Source organism: Alexandromys fortis, unplaced genomic scaffold, assembly GCF_014885135.2.
Source record: "Alexandromys fortis isolate MF-2015 unplaced genomic scaffold, M_Fortis_MF-2015_v1.1 scaffold_153, whole genome shotgun sequence".
In the NCBI taxonomy this organism is placed as follows: domain Eukaryota; kingdom Metazoa; phylum Chordata; class Mammalia; order Rodentia; family Cricetidae; genus Alexandromys; species Alexandromys fortis.
The window spans coordinates 1,836,518-1,852,451 of NW_026068032.1; the positions used below are offsets into that span (position 1 = coordinate 1,836,518).

General features: G+C 49.0%; 1 protein-coding gene across 3 annotated transcripts in view; it reads left to right on the forward strand.

The window, feature by feature from the left end:
• Nucleotides 1–14,143: 14,143 nt before the first annotated feature.
• The window catches only part of Rassf8 (Ras association domain family member 8), a 73,032-nt gene continuing 71,241 nt past the window's right edge, over nucleotides 14,144–15,934 (forward strand). For 2 of the 3 annotated variants that reach the window (XM_050164716.1, XM_050164715.1), the window contains exon 1: nucleotides 14,144–14,517. The gene's annotated coding sequence lies outside the window, so the exon portion shown is untranslated. Of the gene's footprint in view, nucleotides 14,518–15,628; nucleotides 15,785–15,934 lie in introns of those variants that run through there. The other variant, XM_050164717.1, reaches the window with a different exon arrangement.

A 15,934-nucleotide genomic window follows, 5' to 3' on the forward strand; every position in this document is an offset into this window, starting at 1 on the left:
GGGAACAGGCTCATGAGGCCCCACCCTAGCTGAGCAGCCATTGGCAGTTACAGCCGCTGGAAGAGAGGGGTTCAGTTTCCTTCAACTGTGAGGCTCCGGGTAGGTTTCTCATGCTCAGCAGATGGTTCTGTTCCTGGGCAGCGCTAATTAGACTCGGAGGCGCGGAGCATGAAGATGGAAGAGGGACTTGAGCGATGGAGTCAAAGGGGAGGCAACGCGGTAGGTAGATAGGATCTAAATGTATACTGTATTCATCAATGAAATTATCACCTGCTTTTGTTTTGGTTTTGTTTCTTTTCATGTGGTTGCTTCTTAGCCGTGTGTAACAAGTAGAGTTGGGGAACCAGGGGGAGGAAGGACTGGAAGGTGAAGGAACTGGGAAAGCGTCCCATCTGCCCCCTGCTTTTCTGCAGAAAGAAGGACACTCTGAGAATGGAGAAAGAAGCCATGGCTGATGTGAACCATCTCTTCCAGATGAGATTAGAGCGGCGGGACTGGGCTTTTCCTGGTCAGGGACCACAGGGAATTTGATTACTGCCTATACTGAGGGGTGTGGAGAGGGAATGGCCACCAGAGAGAGCAATTTGGAGAGATGGAGACCTCTTTTATTTTTCAATCAGCTCCCAGACATTCGTAGACAACCATTAAGGGACGGGAAACCTCAGACTTGAAGAATTCTCTCTGTGGTGGTTTATAAAATCAGCTTAGAGGAAACAAAGCCCGCTCTTCCAGAGTCCCACCAAATGTACCGAATGTCTTTTCGGCTTCCAAACATACGTTTGCACCCTTCTTTCTTGTGGTTTTGCTTCAACTCACTGGGTGGGTCCCCCACTGCTTGCAGCATGTCTTCTGAAGACTCTAAAGACGCCTGCTCTTGAGGGGAAAGCGTCATGGGGTTCAGCTCGGGGGCGCTGAGAACTACCTTAAGAACTGAACTAAGGAGGGCTGTTCTCTGTGACTCTGGTTTCTCTCCTGACAATTGAGCCTTCTGTAATCACAGAGACACGACAGTTGGCCTCCTCAGAAATGGCCTCCAGTTGCTTTCAGAGCTGAGCTCAGTCTAACTGTGCATGCAAAACCATAAAGCATTGTCACAGTCGGGGACAGACCCGCCTCTGACGCCAAGGATGGAACAAAGATTGCTTTACTTGTGGAAATGTACAAGAACTCTCACTTAATCGCACATGCTCCATGGCTAACAATGACAAGCCCGGATTCTCCAAGAAGGTTCTTTCATTTGAGCTATGGCAACATTATTTTGCAAAGAGATAAAAGTAAGACAGAGCATAGCAGTTGTGTAAACTGAGAGAGAAAACCAGTAAAGAAGGGTTCTTAAAACTTTTATTTTTTAATTTTTATGTGCATGAGTGTTTTGCCTGCCTGTATATGTATGTGCACCATGACATGCCTGGTTTCTGAGGAGGTTACAAGACAGTGACAGGTCCCCTGGAACTGGAGTGGGTGCTGGGAACTGAACCTGGGTCCTCTGCAAGAGCAGCCAGTACTCTTCAGCTGCTGAGCGACATATCTCTCTGGCCCCAGGCTGGGGTTTGTTTATTTTCTTTCCATCTCAAGTAAATTCAGACCCTACTTAGGTGTATGTTGAAAAGGTTACTAGAACTTTGCTAGAACAATCTGCGTGAGAATGTTTATAGTGCAAAACTCCTCTCCCTAGAGGATGAAGAAGTGGATACCCTGAGCTCCAGATGTCTTCCCAAGACGGCAGCATTTGATTCTGAATTTTCTAGCTTAGGTTGTACAGGGACAAGGGACTTTAATGGCAGCTCTGGCTCCCCAGCAGCCGAGCACACGGATTGTGTCTAAGCAGCCGTGTGCTGGGTCCTCACATAGCTACTCCACTTCATGATCATGACTGAGCAGGTCTGCCTTTTAAATTCCAGATTGCTCGGGCTCAGGCTGTCCCTATATCTGGAAATGAGTTCAAGATGGGCTACAGAGGATTCACAGTGGTTGGGTAAAAGTCAGCATTCCTTAGGACCTTGTGAGACTGTTTCCCATCTGCCAAAGGGAGTCATTTCTCTTACCTCTGGAAGAAGGGACAGATGGCTGGCTACCTGTGGTGCCTATCAACATATCAGAGCCCATGCTTGCCTCTGGTCTCCCCCAGCCCCTGTTCATTTCAAAGTCAGCTCTAGCCTCCTGGTTCTCCCCTCTCCCCAGCTGATATGACTTCCTTATAACCCAGCTCCCCCTCACCCCCCTCTCCCTCCCTCCCTCCCTCCCTCCCTCTCTCTCTCTCTCTCTCTCTCTCTCTCTCTCTCTCTCTCTCTCTCTCTTTCCCTCCCTCTTCCCCCCTCTCTCTTTTCTTTCTCTCTCTCTCTCTCCCCATTCTTCTCCCCAACTACGCTCTCTTGCAGACAGCTCTGGTCGTGTCCAGTCTACTTCTCTCTGTTCTAGACTCTTCCAGATGCCTCTATTTTCTCCTTATTAACAATAAAATCCTCCCTCAATCATGGAACCGTCATGTCAGCAGTTTCTTTTCTGTGCTTCCTTGCATACACCGACCAGATCTAAACAATTTCTTAAATCTTCAGTATAGCTTGTAAAATTTCCCCATACAACGTGACCCCCTAAGCCAACCCAACACAGGGAGAAAAAGGCTTTCCAGTCAACACAGAAACCCTCCCACATCATCCGTGTCCAGCCACCATCCGGCCACGCGGAGCTGTCACTCTGAACAGTGGTGATGCACCTCTGCTTAGATTCTGAACGTAGCACGCTTTTTTACAATAATGATGAAGACACAGTGCAGAACTAGCTAATCGGTTTTCCACTTCTCACTGAAATGAACAAGAAAGAAAAAGCAAAACCCCAAACAAGCACATGCAGAAAGAAATGTTTCAGCCTTACTGACACAACGGGGCTGGGAGGGTGGGAATGGAGGGGGAAATGGACAGACACCTGCCGTGGCTGCTCCCCTGTGAATCACAACCAGGGCATCAGGTCTCCTCTTCCTGACCCTTACTAAGATGTCTGGTTTCTGCTCTTACCCCCAACCCCTCTCACTACTAACGGGGACAGTATTCCACTAAAAGCACCGGCTTTCAACCAGGAGCCACTGGCCGCGGTGGACGGACTGAGGATAACAGATGTCTACAATGCTGTGATGTTCATCTTCATGGCCAGCTTGACTGATTTGGAATCACCTGGGAGACAGACCTCTGTGCTTCTGTGAAGGTGTTTCCAGGGAGACTGACTGAGGATGAAGATCCACCCTGGATGTAAGCTGCACCCTCCCACAGGCGAGGATCCTCCCGAGCTGGCTATGAGTTGTGACTTCAGAAGCAGTGTGAGCAGCTGCCTCCCACTCCTGCCGCCATACTTCCTTGCTAGCATGGGCTCTATTCCCTTACGCTGGGAGCCAAATCAGACCCCCCCCATCATTGCTTAATGTTGGGTATCTGGTTACAGGAATGAGGGCGCACGCACCAAGGGAAACAGTTCACCCTTCTGCCCCCGTTGGGAGTGCTCAGTTCCATCATCCTGGTCCATTCGCAGAAACTGAGGTCCAGACAGATTACAGGGCTCAACGCTGGCACCAGGGTGCTGGGAGAAGCATATACTTGCCAGCCTTCTTGGAGCCGGCCATGCTTTATCTTCCTTCTTCAAGGATGGGTTTTCGGAACCTGGGAGGGGTGAAGGGTGACAACATCCACAGATGCCAGTGTAGGAGGAGGGCCCACTTGTTTGTCACGGCCAGCCAGAACCGAAATAACCACACAGAATTTGTATTAATTAAATCATGGCTTGGCCCATTAGCTCTAATTTCTTATTGGCTAACTCTTACATCTTAATTTAACCCATTTCTATTAATCTGTGTATCACCATGAGGTCGTGGCCTACCAGCAGAGTTCCAGCACATCTATCTCCAGCGGCAGGTCCATGGCGTCTCCAGACTCCGCCCTTTTTCCTCCCAGCATTCACTTCTGTCTTCCCTGCCTACCTAAGTTCTGCCCTATCAACAGGCCAAGGCAGTTTCTTTATTCATCAGTGCTAATCACAGCACACAGAGGGGACTCCCACATCATGCCAGAAGTTTTCATCTGCAGATATTCTGTCCTTCTGATGTCTGTCTTGCTCAGGCTCAAGTTTCTGGAGAGCTCTGAAATATTCATGACTTTGCTTTTCATCTATTCAGCCAAAAATCTTCCTCAGGCACCTCTCATGCTTAGCAGCCACTGGCTATTGGGAAGAGAGATGTGGACACATAGTTGTAGTTTTCCTTAGTTATGATAAAAGATAAAGTAGATAATAAATATTGTAACTGTAATTCTTACTTGATAACTGTTTTGCTATATGTAATTTTACTATGTTAAAGTTAAAGCCTTTCTTTTTTGTTTAAACAGAAAAAGGGGAAATGATGGAGGTGGGTCTTGTATCTTATCTGTTGCTTTCATTGGTTAACTAATAAAGAAACTGCCTTGGCCCTCATAGGACAGAAAATTAGGTAGGCAGAGTAGACAGAACAGAATGCTGGGAGAAAGAAGCTGAGTCAGGGAGTCACCATGATTCTCCCACTCCAGACAGACATAGGTTAAGATCTTCCATGGTAAGCCACCTCGTGGGCTACACAGATTATTAGAAATGGGTTAGATTAATATGTAAGAGCTAGCCAATAAGAGGCTGGAACTAATGGGCCAGGGAGTACTTAAAAGAATACAGTTTCCGTGTAATTATTTCGGGGCATAAGCTAGCCATGTGGGCAGCCGGGTGCCGGGGACGCAGCCCCGCTGCTCCTATTACAACAGAGATGGAATAAAGGGGAGCCAACGGTAGGGTGTCAATGCTCAGAGGGATGACAGTCTGGGCCCCTGGGCCCCCCCCACCCCAGCAGGCAGCCTTCTTAAGCTCTTCTAAGCCCACCTGCCCTCCTCAGTCCTAGTCTCTCCTATTTGCATAAGCACTTGCACTAGCAAGTTAGGGGATCAAATGCAATCTGTGTTCCTTCCCATCGAGAGGTTTGTGTTGTACTCATCCATATTAATCATACACTACGTCTAAAATGCACCCTAAATGTGCTCATGAGTTCATACAGCAGAATGCCTATGTGCAGAAACACCTCAGTGGAATTCCTCTGCCCTGAGCAGCATGACCTCTGCTCTCCCAAGATTTTCTTCTGGGCAGCATCGGGCTTCAGGGTTGCCAATATTCAAGCCTGAATTTTTCAGATCCAATGTTGTATTTTATCTTTTCTTTTTTTTTTTGAAACTGATGGAACTTTTCTAAAAGCTACTTCTTACTTCATTATTTTTATCTGCACAACGTAGTGGCTGGTCTCACCTGTAGGGAGTTCCCTAGTCTGGTTATTATTGCTTTCTTGTCATAAGAGAGAAGAAAGGAAGGACCCGTCTTACCCTCTCTGTGATCTCAGACACTTGCATCCTAATAAATATGGTTCTGTTTGAACTGCAGTGTCCCCAGAGAATATCCATTGGCAACGATTTTAAAGGCAAAAGTGAAAAACATCCTCTGCTTGGCTTCCTTCTGAAAGCCAGCTGGGCAGAACTGACTGGTTTCCGGGAGAGCCAAGCAGTATTCTGCCCTGCCTTGGCTTCCTATGCTCTCATGGCCTGTAAGAGTGCAAGTTCCCAGGGTTTTTTTTTTTTTTTAGAGCGTTTATTTTTATTTTATGTGTATGTATGTATGCCTGAATGTATATACATACATCACACATGTGCGTTGCCTGAGGCAGCCGGGAAGAGAGTGTCAAAGGCCCTGGAACTGGAGTTACAGACTGATGTGAGCTGCCTTGCCAGTGCTGGGACCCAAATCCAGGTCCTCTGCAAAAGTAACAAGTCCTCTTAACCTCTGAGCCATCTCTTACTGCCGGTGGCAGCTAGCCACACCAAGCGACTTTGTCTTAGGGTTTCCGCTCTGTTCTTCATTTGTTGTAAAGCTCCAGGACCTACAGAACTCACGAGATGGTGACATTGAGGGGAAACGATGCTAGAAACGAGCACAAATCGAGCATCCCTAACCTAAGAATCTTCAATCCATGAAGACCTTGAGACTGGAGCTTCCTAGGGTCAGTGTGATTTTACTAATGGTGTTTTCTGATTTTTCGATTTCTAGCTGCTCACAGTTCTAGCTGCTCACAGTACTGTCTGTGTTCATCTCCAGGCTCCGGGCAGACACCATATATGAAGTCAATGAGCTTCGTGCTAATAGGTGGGCCCCACCCAGAAAATATGTCATTATGCATATGCAAATATTACAGATCTCTCCAAACCTGAAATAGGAAATACAAACGCTTCTGGTTCCATTGTTTCAGATACAGGAAACACCACCCACTCTGTCCAGGAGAACTGAATTCTGGGAGTGAAGCCACGGAAGGAAGTAGAGAATACACAGCAGAAGCAGCAACCGTGCTATATGCCTAAGGCAGGTTTGTCTTAGAGCCTTACCTAATCCCCTCCCCCACTCCCATGTGTTTGGCCGAATTTCTCACTGCTATGTGAGAGACTTCTGGGGAGACACAGCACACAGGTCTACTCACCCCATAAGGGTGAGACCAAAGCAGACCAAAGCAACGATTGCACCAAAGTCCGACTTGGGGAACCACTGAACTTTTATTGGGGCTACTTACAGGAGCAGGGATGACTCAGAAGCAGCTGTATTACGGAAAAGCCCACCCCAGCATCCTATCACAGGTCAAAGCACTGGTACAAGGATGTGCAAGCATTTGGGAAAAGGCTAAGCACAAGGTGTACTGAAATAGAAAACTTCAATCACTTCCTGTGATGCAACTTCTCACTTAAGAGCATCCTGATAGGGCTGCTACGACAACGAAGCGCATGCTCCAGACAGGACAGCAAAGCGCATGCGCCAGGCAGGGCGGCCTTTACACACATCACTCCAGCCAGTCTCCGCAGTCCACGTGTTTTTTACTGTTATCTTCCAACTTTCCCTTTATTAAGGGCTTTTAAACTTTTATCCATGTGTCTATGTAAGTGCATATGAAACACGAGCGTTTAAATACATGCCTAATGTTCCTCACGACAACACGCGAGGTGTTATAGTTATTAAAGGACTCAGTCACCTGCCATTTATTAATTACAAACACACCTGTGACAATTCTCTTAAAACGTGGCATGACGACAGCATTATGTCCTGATAATGATTCTTCCACGATAATCCTCACACTGTCCCTGGTTTCTGATTCTCCCTCCATGAACTGCAAACTCGGCTGGTGGTGCCGGCTGGGCTTCCGAGGAGGAGGCCCCAGGTCAGTAACTAACGCCATAAGACAGATCGGATCTCCGTGCTTGCAATTAATAAAACCATGATTAAATACGCGATGGCAGAGCCGAACGTAATTCAATCTTCCTGCCGTGACTCAGAAGTCACACTCGGGTCATCATTACGAAACTCAATTACAGTGTGGCAGAGGTGTAGTGAGACTCAAGAGTGGCATCTGGTCTGAAAGAATGCTACAGCCCAGATTTCACTGCCTGTTTACGAGGGAGGGAGCAATTTCGTAAACATCTGGTGCCTCCTTTACCGTTTCCCACAATGTTCTGATCCTAAAATAGGCTCGGTACAATCCCCCATCTTAATCTCAACTATCCAAATCCGTTCTCCAGCTCGTAATGAGAGGATCAAGTTTGTTGTTTTAATTTTCGTGGGTTTATTCTCTTAAGCAACTTCCATCTAAGGAAGGGTCCAATATTTTAAATTCCATTTCTGAAAATATTAACAGATTCCTTTTGGTTTACACTGCCACAGTTTGTATCTGTAGCTTGTGCTTTATTTTTTCCATGTTGCACTTTATTTTTTGACAAAACACATTGACTATTATCTTCCTGTACTATTATTAGTGGGGGTGAGACATTAAAGCTGTTGTAATTAGTATTATTTAGAGACAGTTTCTTATTATGTATCTCTGGCTGGCCAAGAACTCACTACATAGCCCAGGCTGGCCTTGAACTCTTAGAATTCTGCCTCCCTCAGCCTCCCGAGTGCTGGAATCAAAAGCATTTGCTATCATGCCCAACACTGAATTTGAGTTTTTAAGAAGACACTATCATTCAGTTCTGAAGTCCTAGGTATTGAGAAATGTTGGTTTTTCTTCAGTCTTTTACATTGGTTAAGCACACCACAGCATTCATAGGGTGCTGCGGGCTCTCAGCCCTTGAAGAGGCTTTCCCTAGCCTGGGACGACACTTCTGTTACTTGCTGAACGCTCATACACCGAGAAGGGTAGGAGGTGTGATGTCCTTTTCCGTCTAAACTCACAGCAGTGGCCAAGAGGAAGGCATGGCAATTCTGGCTGAGGACGAGGATCTCTAAATATCCTCATTTATACACTCTGAACAAAATGCCCGAACATTTGAACTAGCAAAATTAATACAAGAAAATCTAATAGTTTCTTCTCAAAGTAGTAAAACATACATGAAGGCAAAAATTTACAACTGGCTCCCCAGCTAGAGTGCTAACCCTGTGTTTGAGCCTCAGGGTCACGTGAAGCCAGACGTATGACACAGGCCGGCATTCCCAGCACTTGAGAGGTGGGGTGTGAAGGATCAGACATTCAGTGTCGTCCTTAGCAACAAAGCTGAGGCTACGTGAAACCCCCTAAAAGGGTATTCTTAATACTTCAAATTTCAAAGGCTTCCATAATTTCCCGTGCTTTACATCAAACTATCCTTCTAAATCAAAACCAGAAATTGTTTAAGTCATCATCCCTCTTCCCAGACTCCTCTGCTTCATTTGAGACATTCACTTAGCATCAGACCTAAAGTCCCCTTTCCCAGCCTTTTGAACACTACCCAGCTTTCCAGTTATATTCTCAGGGAAGCTCTCTCCACCTTCCCACTCCAGGTAACAATCCATCCTACTAAACGGCCTCTACTTCTTTTACCTCTACGCCTTCATATTGTAATGAGCTGTTGTATCCGTTAGCAGTTCAGCTAGTAATAGGAGACCTGCCACTTCTCTCCCACATGAGAGAAGTCCAAAGATAAGTAGTTTGGGGTTCTTAGATTTGCTCTTCTTTTCTCCCCCTATTGTCTTTTTTTAGCAGGATGCTGCGCTTCTATGATGCCACAAGACTCTTGCAAAGGAGTTGATTTCCCAGTAGCCCTGCACAACTTCCCTCTACACATTGTAGGCCCAACTAACAGTGAGTGTCTGTAAAGAAGGGTATAAAAACGGAGACATTTCCGCTGAGCACAAAACCAAGTTTCTGTCACCAAGAAAGAAGGGAAGAAAGAGAATGGATGGGCAGCTGTCATCATCTGCCTCACTTTCCTTTAAATTTCTTAAAAAGATTTTATTGAATTTATGTGTATGTATGTGAGCCTATATATGTGTGTGTTCCCATGGGTGCAATGCTTATGGAGACCAGAAGAGGGCAGAAGATCTCCCGGATCTGTAGTTACAGAAACTTGGGAGCCACCAATATTGGTGCTGGGGACAGAATTTGGAATTTGGCTTCTCTACAAGAGCAATACACTCTCTTAAGTGCAGAGTCATCTTTTCAGCTCCTGAATTCCCTCCCCCCACTTTTTTTGAGACAGGGTTTCTCTGTAGCTTTGGAGCCTGTCCTGGAACTAGCTCTTGTAGACCAGGCTGGCCTTAAACTCACAGAGATCTGCTTGCCTTTGCCTTCCGAGTGCTGGGATTAAAGGTATGTGCCACCGCTAACCAGTATGAATCCCCCTTTAAAAGCATGTTTCCCTAGGTGGACTATGAGCTTAAGGAAGCTTGATATTATATAGTGTTTGTTTTGCAATTACTGTGCCATGATTTATTTGTTAGCTGGAAGACTGTGTATCTCACATGTTGAAGAACAAAGAAAGGAGTGAGGGGAGATATCACTAGATATCCAGCTCACGCCATCATCCACTCATCCCTTAGCCTCCGAGTTCCTGGTCTGAGTCAGGCCCGAGTCAGGCACTGGCAGGTACGATGGAGGAACAGGATTAAAGCTTTAAGAAGGGGCTGGGCTGAGGGTGGCAGAGGACACTGGGGCCTTCAGGCGAACAATTTCAGGGATGTGAATGGACCATCCTCCAGGGTTGGAAAGTTGGAAGTTTACTTTGTGTGGAAGACAGAGTGGAGTGAAAGTTATGTTCAGATCTGCATAACCAATTCCTGCCAGGATTACACACGCTTTTCAGTCCTTGGGTGGCCTCCCAGACTTCCTCACGGCAGAATTTCCCAGGACTTTGCCCCTAGTGGATTCTGACTGCTGGCCTTCCATCTGGGATGTGAGTACATCTGCGGGTTTTAGAGGGGTCCCCTACCGTGTCCCCTCATTGAATGTCTCAGGTAGCTTTGTCAGAGCCTGAGGTTATCTGATTGGGGAATTGTCTAGAGCAGATTGGCCTGTGGGCATGTCCGTCCTGTCGTTAATTGATACACGGGCGCCCAGTCCACTGTGGGTGGCACCATTCCCTGTGCCTGGTCCTGAGCTGTATAAGAGAGCCAGCTAAACTTCAGTCTGTAAGTGAGCCATCAAACGGCATTCCTCTATGGTTCCTACTTTCAAAATCATGTCCCTGCCTTGACTTCTCTCAGTGATAGACTGTGACCTGGAAGTATAAGTCAAATAAGCCCATTCCTTCCCTAACTTTGGTCACAGTATTTTCCCACAGAAACAGAAAAGTGATTAGGCCACCAAGCATGGACACGGTCTTCCCACAACCCTATCATACAGGTTGGTGTTCTCCCGTGGGCTAGTTTGAGAAATGGTAAAATGATTCCAGTGGACATATCCAAGAGCTGCCAGGGATTTCTAGAGAAATGTGCTTCAAAGACTTGAGTCTCCCTGTCCAACCTTGAGAAGGAACATGGGGATCATACCCGGGTTTAGGTTTCTCAGGACTGTTAGATAATACAACATCGCTGTTTGAAGTCATCAGTTTTGTGACAATTTCCTATAGCGGCAAGAGGAAAGTGTCCACAGAGGTGGAGGCAGGGCTCTTGTTCTTGGGGACTTCGCTCAGGTGAAGCCAAAACCCTGACTTTGATGCAGAAGAGAACATCCGGACAAACTAATATAAAGCAGAGATGGCGTTCGTATTCAAACATATATCTTTTTTTCAAGACAAGGTTTCTCTGTAGCTTTGGTGCCTGTCCTGGAACTAGCTCTTGTAGACCAGGCTGGCCTCTAACTCACAGAGATCCACCTGTCTCTGCCTCCCGAGTGCTGGGATTAGAGGTGTCTGCCACCACCGCCTGGCTTGAAACATAAATTTTAGATATGAAGATGGACGGTTAACAGAGAGGCATCCAGGGAAAAAGTAAGGCATGCATGGGCAGTGTGGGAGTAGAGGTATCAAAGTAAAGATGTAATTCATTATCTTTATAACAGGATATAGAGTTTTGTGGGCTCTGAAGTGACCGTCTTCAGTGAGGTCACAATGTGGCTCCTGAGGTGAGTTGACAGGGTTGGACTTTAGCAACACACTGGATGTCAGGATGCAGAGAGCTGAGACAGCCTATCTCCACCACGAACAAAAGTTAACATCTTTGCTCATGAGAGTCCCACAAAATATCTGGGAGAGGAGGGGGTCCTATCCAAGGTCATATAGATCCAAGCCTTCGGCCTCATTTATTGGTGTTTTAACATTTTTTTTATTTAAGATAACTATGGGAATTCACAGACAACAGGAATTGTGCTGGAATTCCCAATCTGCAGCTGTTAAGAGGTCACACAGACTCCAAACTGCGGGTCTCTTCTGCCACTGTGTCCCCACATCGCTCGGTCCTGCCTTGGCGCAGCTCCTCTCTTCTTCCCGCTGCTCTCCACATGGGCTGCTCTTCCAGTTTGCCTCTATTCTGAAGCTTTCCTCTCTAGCTGTTTTCTACGAGTGACTCTGAGGATGACTCAGACTTCAAGTGTTCTCGTCTAGCTGGGTGCTGTTCCACAAACAGAAGTAGAAACTGGAAGGATGAGCTGTTTATCAATCCTACCAAAGGCATCTGGGGTCATCCCAGGAAGTCCAACAAGTACATGATGTGACTAAGAAAGCTAAACCATTTGTATTTTACACTGGAGAAAAAAAATGTACCGACTAAATGGGGCTGAGGTGGGAAGAGACCTCTCTGTTCATGTAGAACTGGGAAAAACTCATTGGCTTTGCAGCTATCAATAAGACCGTCTTCCAGTTTGGGGATACGATGTCTCATTGGGTGCCCGGCTCTTAGGAAAGGTGTCTATAAATGGCGGGCATGGTTATTCGTCATAGTACATTTAATTCTGTTCAATTCTGGTCACATGAGAGCTGTCATGGATAAGTTAACTTGTTCATCTCTGGACTCAAGACAAAACAGAGGCCATTTTCACACACTCATTTTCAGACCTCCACGAGAGAAGAGCATCGTAAAAAGGGAAGACCCAAGACTGACAGATGTGGCAAAAGCCACACACTGGGCACTCAAATTTTCCATCAGCTTTGGCACTCGGGCAGGTGACTGATGGCGTTCAGTGGAGTGGAAGATTGCCAACCTCGGAAGTGAGGTTGGGACACGCCCACGTCAAGGCTGGAAAGGATTCCAGTGAGGTTAAGGAGGACTCCAGTCCCACACTCCCTGCAATCCCACTTCCTTGGACTGTGCGTTTGACTCCTAGAGGAAGCATCTCACCAAATTCCTCAAGTGTTGCCTTCTTCCGTTTAAGTCTTAGCTAGAATTCTCTTTTCCCTTGGTCCTGTATGGGTGGCAGAGGTGACTGAGCTGAGGAACAACCACAGGTCAAAACCACGAGGAAACGGACCTTTAAAGAAAGCAATCAGACGGACTGTGAGAAGCCGGCCTTCATAGTTAATATCCTTATATTGATGACTAAAAGTAAGTGCCGGGAAACTAAAGGGAACACTTCATAACTGGACCGCACTCTTACCGCTCACCACCCTATGCAAACACATCTCTTTTCAAAAGAGTAACTACTGCTGCGCCTTGGGCGTGTGCGAGCATCGGCCAGGCCCAAGGACTGAATTTTGTGCACTTCAGTCACTGCCTGACACAAAATAGTGAAAACAACACACAAATCTGCATTTCCAGGCCAGGGTTCCGATGCCCTTCGCTGACTAAAGGCTATTTTTAAAGCCGTGTGGGTGCATCTTTTGAATCCGAGCCCAGTTCTTTCCAAACGCTTGTTACTCACCTCTGATTCATTTGCCGTTTTTCTCTTTTTTTTTTCTTGTCTGTTGCCTCTATCATGGCCTGCTGCTGGGGGCGTGGGGGTGCTGGTGCTGAATCATAGCCACTCAGAGGAAAAGCAATTCCAACTAGTCCTTGGAGAAGGCAAGATTTCCTTCTCTTTCCTGACAGTCTTCGTAGCCCAAGCTGGCCATATGCCTACCCTACTCTCTCCAGTAAGCTGGGCTCTTTCTTCTCCAATATCTGATTCACTCTTTGGGGGGCTGATACTGCCCGTTGCTAAGGATGGACGCGGAATCACAGAGGAAAAGCAATCCAAACAGGGTCTCCGTAGCCCGTAGCCTAGCCAGGCCTCGAACTTGGCACAGTCCTCCTGCCTCAGTCTTTCCAGGGGCCCAGCTCTTCCTACACCTGTGTTACATTCGATTCATTCACTTCGTTTTTACTTCTCCTCACTCGCGAAGGTCATCGCGGGCTGTTATGGTGGACACCTAAGCACAGCCGAGGAAAAGCCCATTCCTCGGGCAGGCCGGGCCTTTTCTTTCTTCTCTCCGGTCAACCGGCGCAGAGCAGGCAGCTGCAGGGTGTCCAGCGCTGGCGACCCCGAAGCCAGTGAGCGACCCGATGCCCACAGGCCCCCGCCCTCCCACGGTGCGGCGCTGCGCAGTTCCCTTACGGTGTCTGTGGGCGGGGACCAGCGGCCACAACCCCAGCGGGTGAGGGGTTGATCCGGCTCCTCTGCCCCCAGCCCGCGACCCAGAGAAGGGGAGGAGCTATCGGCCCTTGGCCTGCCTTCCCGGCCCTCGGCCAGCCCTCCTGGGTCTCGACCCCGCCTCCTCGGCCCTCTGCTCCTCCCCCAGACTCTCCGCCCCGCCTCCAAGACCCTCCGCCCCTCCCCCAGGCCCTTCGCCCCTCCCTCAGACCTTCCGCCCCGCCCTCAGAGCCTTTGCCCCTCCCCCAGACCCTCCGCCCCGCCCCCAGGTCCTCCGCCCCGCCCTCAGACCTTCCGCTCCGCCCCCAGACCCTCCGCCGGGCCTCCCGGCCCCGAAGCGGCCTCCCCGGCTCGTGCTCGCCGCCCTCATTCCGCCCCTCTGCGGGGCTCGGCGCGGCCCTTCGGTTCCGCCCTCCCTTCCTCCTCCGCGCCGCTGTGCACCGCCCTTCCCGCCCGGGCCAGGCCGGCGTGCGCCCTCTCTGCGCGTCTCCTCCGCCGGCTCAGCCCTTCGCGCGCCGCCCTGCGGCCCGGCCTCCTCAGCCCCGGCCCCGCCGCTCGCTCGTTCTCGGCCGCCGGGTCGCCGCGGGGCCGCCTCAGCAGCCTCTGCTCAGCCAGGGCCGGGCCGGGCCTCTGCCGCGGGCCGTGCACCCGGACGGCGGGACGGGCTGCGACGCGCAGTAAGTAGAACTTTCCCGGCCCGCGCCCCCCGCTGCCCCGCTGTCACCCCCGCGCCCTCGCTCCGCCGCCCAAAAGTTGGTGCTGCCCGCCCGGGGTCGCCTCTCTCCCGGTGTCCTTGGCGAACGAGTTTAGAGGCCACTTTTGAGGGGAAGGGAAATGCACGGCTGACCCTTTGCGGTTCCCCGCCTCTCCAGATGGAAATCGGATGCTCGCCTGGAGGGAGAGCTTTCCCTCTGGAAAAGGAAAAGTGGCCGTTTGGTAGGTTTTTGCATTTTGTCTGAACCGTAGCCACCGACCCTCCTTGCTCAGCCTCCCGAATGGCCAGCCCCTCCGGGGAACCGAGCCGCCTAGAGGGGGCTAGCAAAGTTCGCCGCGTTCTGAATCCTGGAAACTTGCTGAGGGCCAGGCGCAGGGAGGCTCAACTTCAGGGGTCGTGAGCTTGGCGTGCGAGGCCGCTGCGGCCCGACGGTGGGCGGCGGAGACCGGCTCGCTTGCCGCCTGGGTGTTGCGTTGTCTCTGCACCGCCGAGCCGCCCGGGGTTGCCCGACCACTACTTTCCCAGCATCGAATTGCAGGTCAGTATTGGTCCTAATCTTTGGAAGTAGAGAAGGAAATATGCGGGGCACGTTTCCAAGCTGACTTGAGCTCATGAGGTCAGCCCTGCCAACACATCAAAGCCTTGCGTTTTTTTAAAAAAAAAAAAAATCCCCTCCAACCCGCTGACAGCAGGGACGCAGGAACAGTTAGGGACTTAGGTTGGGGCTCAGCGATTTTTCCCGAGATCTGTTTTGTCCCAGGGACGCATTTAAAATACATAACGACCTCTGCTTTTCTGCTTAGTTTTAGGGTGTGTGTTTGGGGTGGGGGTTAAGGTAGTTTTTCTTCTCTTTTAGAAGTCTTTCATCTGTGGCTGCCAGGGGTTTGGATCGTGATGGAGGCAGAGAACCGGCAGGTTTCCTGGTGCTATTTTTTTTAAAACATATCCTTTGCTTGAGGCAGTTCTGAATGTCTGTCAGTCCACTGCAGGGGGAGGTGCTGGCAAATACAGGAATCAAGGCTCCGGACAACTGCACTATCAGTTTGGGAAGTGGTTTGTGCTTTATCTTTCAGTGGTCACATTAATGGTTCCTGTGATTTTACTTATTTCCACGGGGAACTTCCCACAAACCTCAGCATTACACATGGCCAATACTCCATTTAAGAAGACTGAACAGTTTGATCATTCTTCTACTGAAGGATCAGATGCAACACAGCATAATTTGCAATGTAGGTGATTAAATCTTTTCAAAAATCCATCACTCATCCCTCCCCCTTAAGCGGCTCAAGATGGTACTTTCCGTACTAGACTCAATTGGCCGTGATGGACTGAGATCCTCGTAGGTGGTCAAGCCCTGTTTCTGGGCTTCTGGAGCTTGG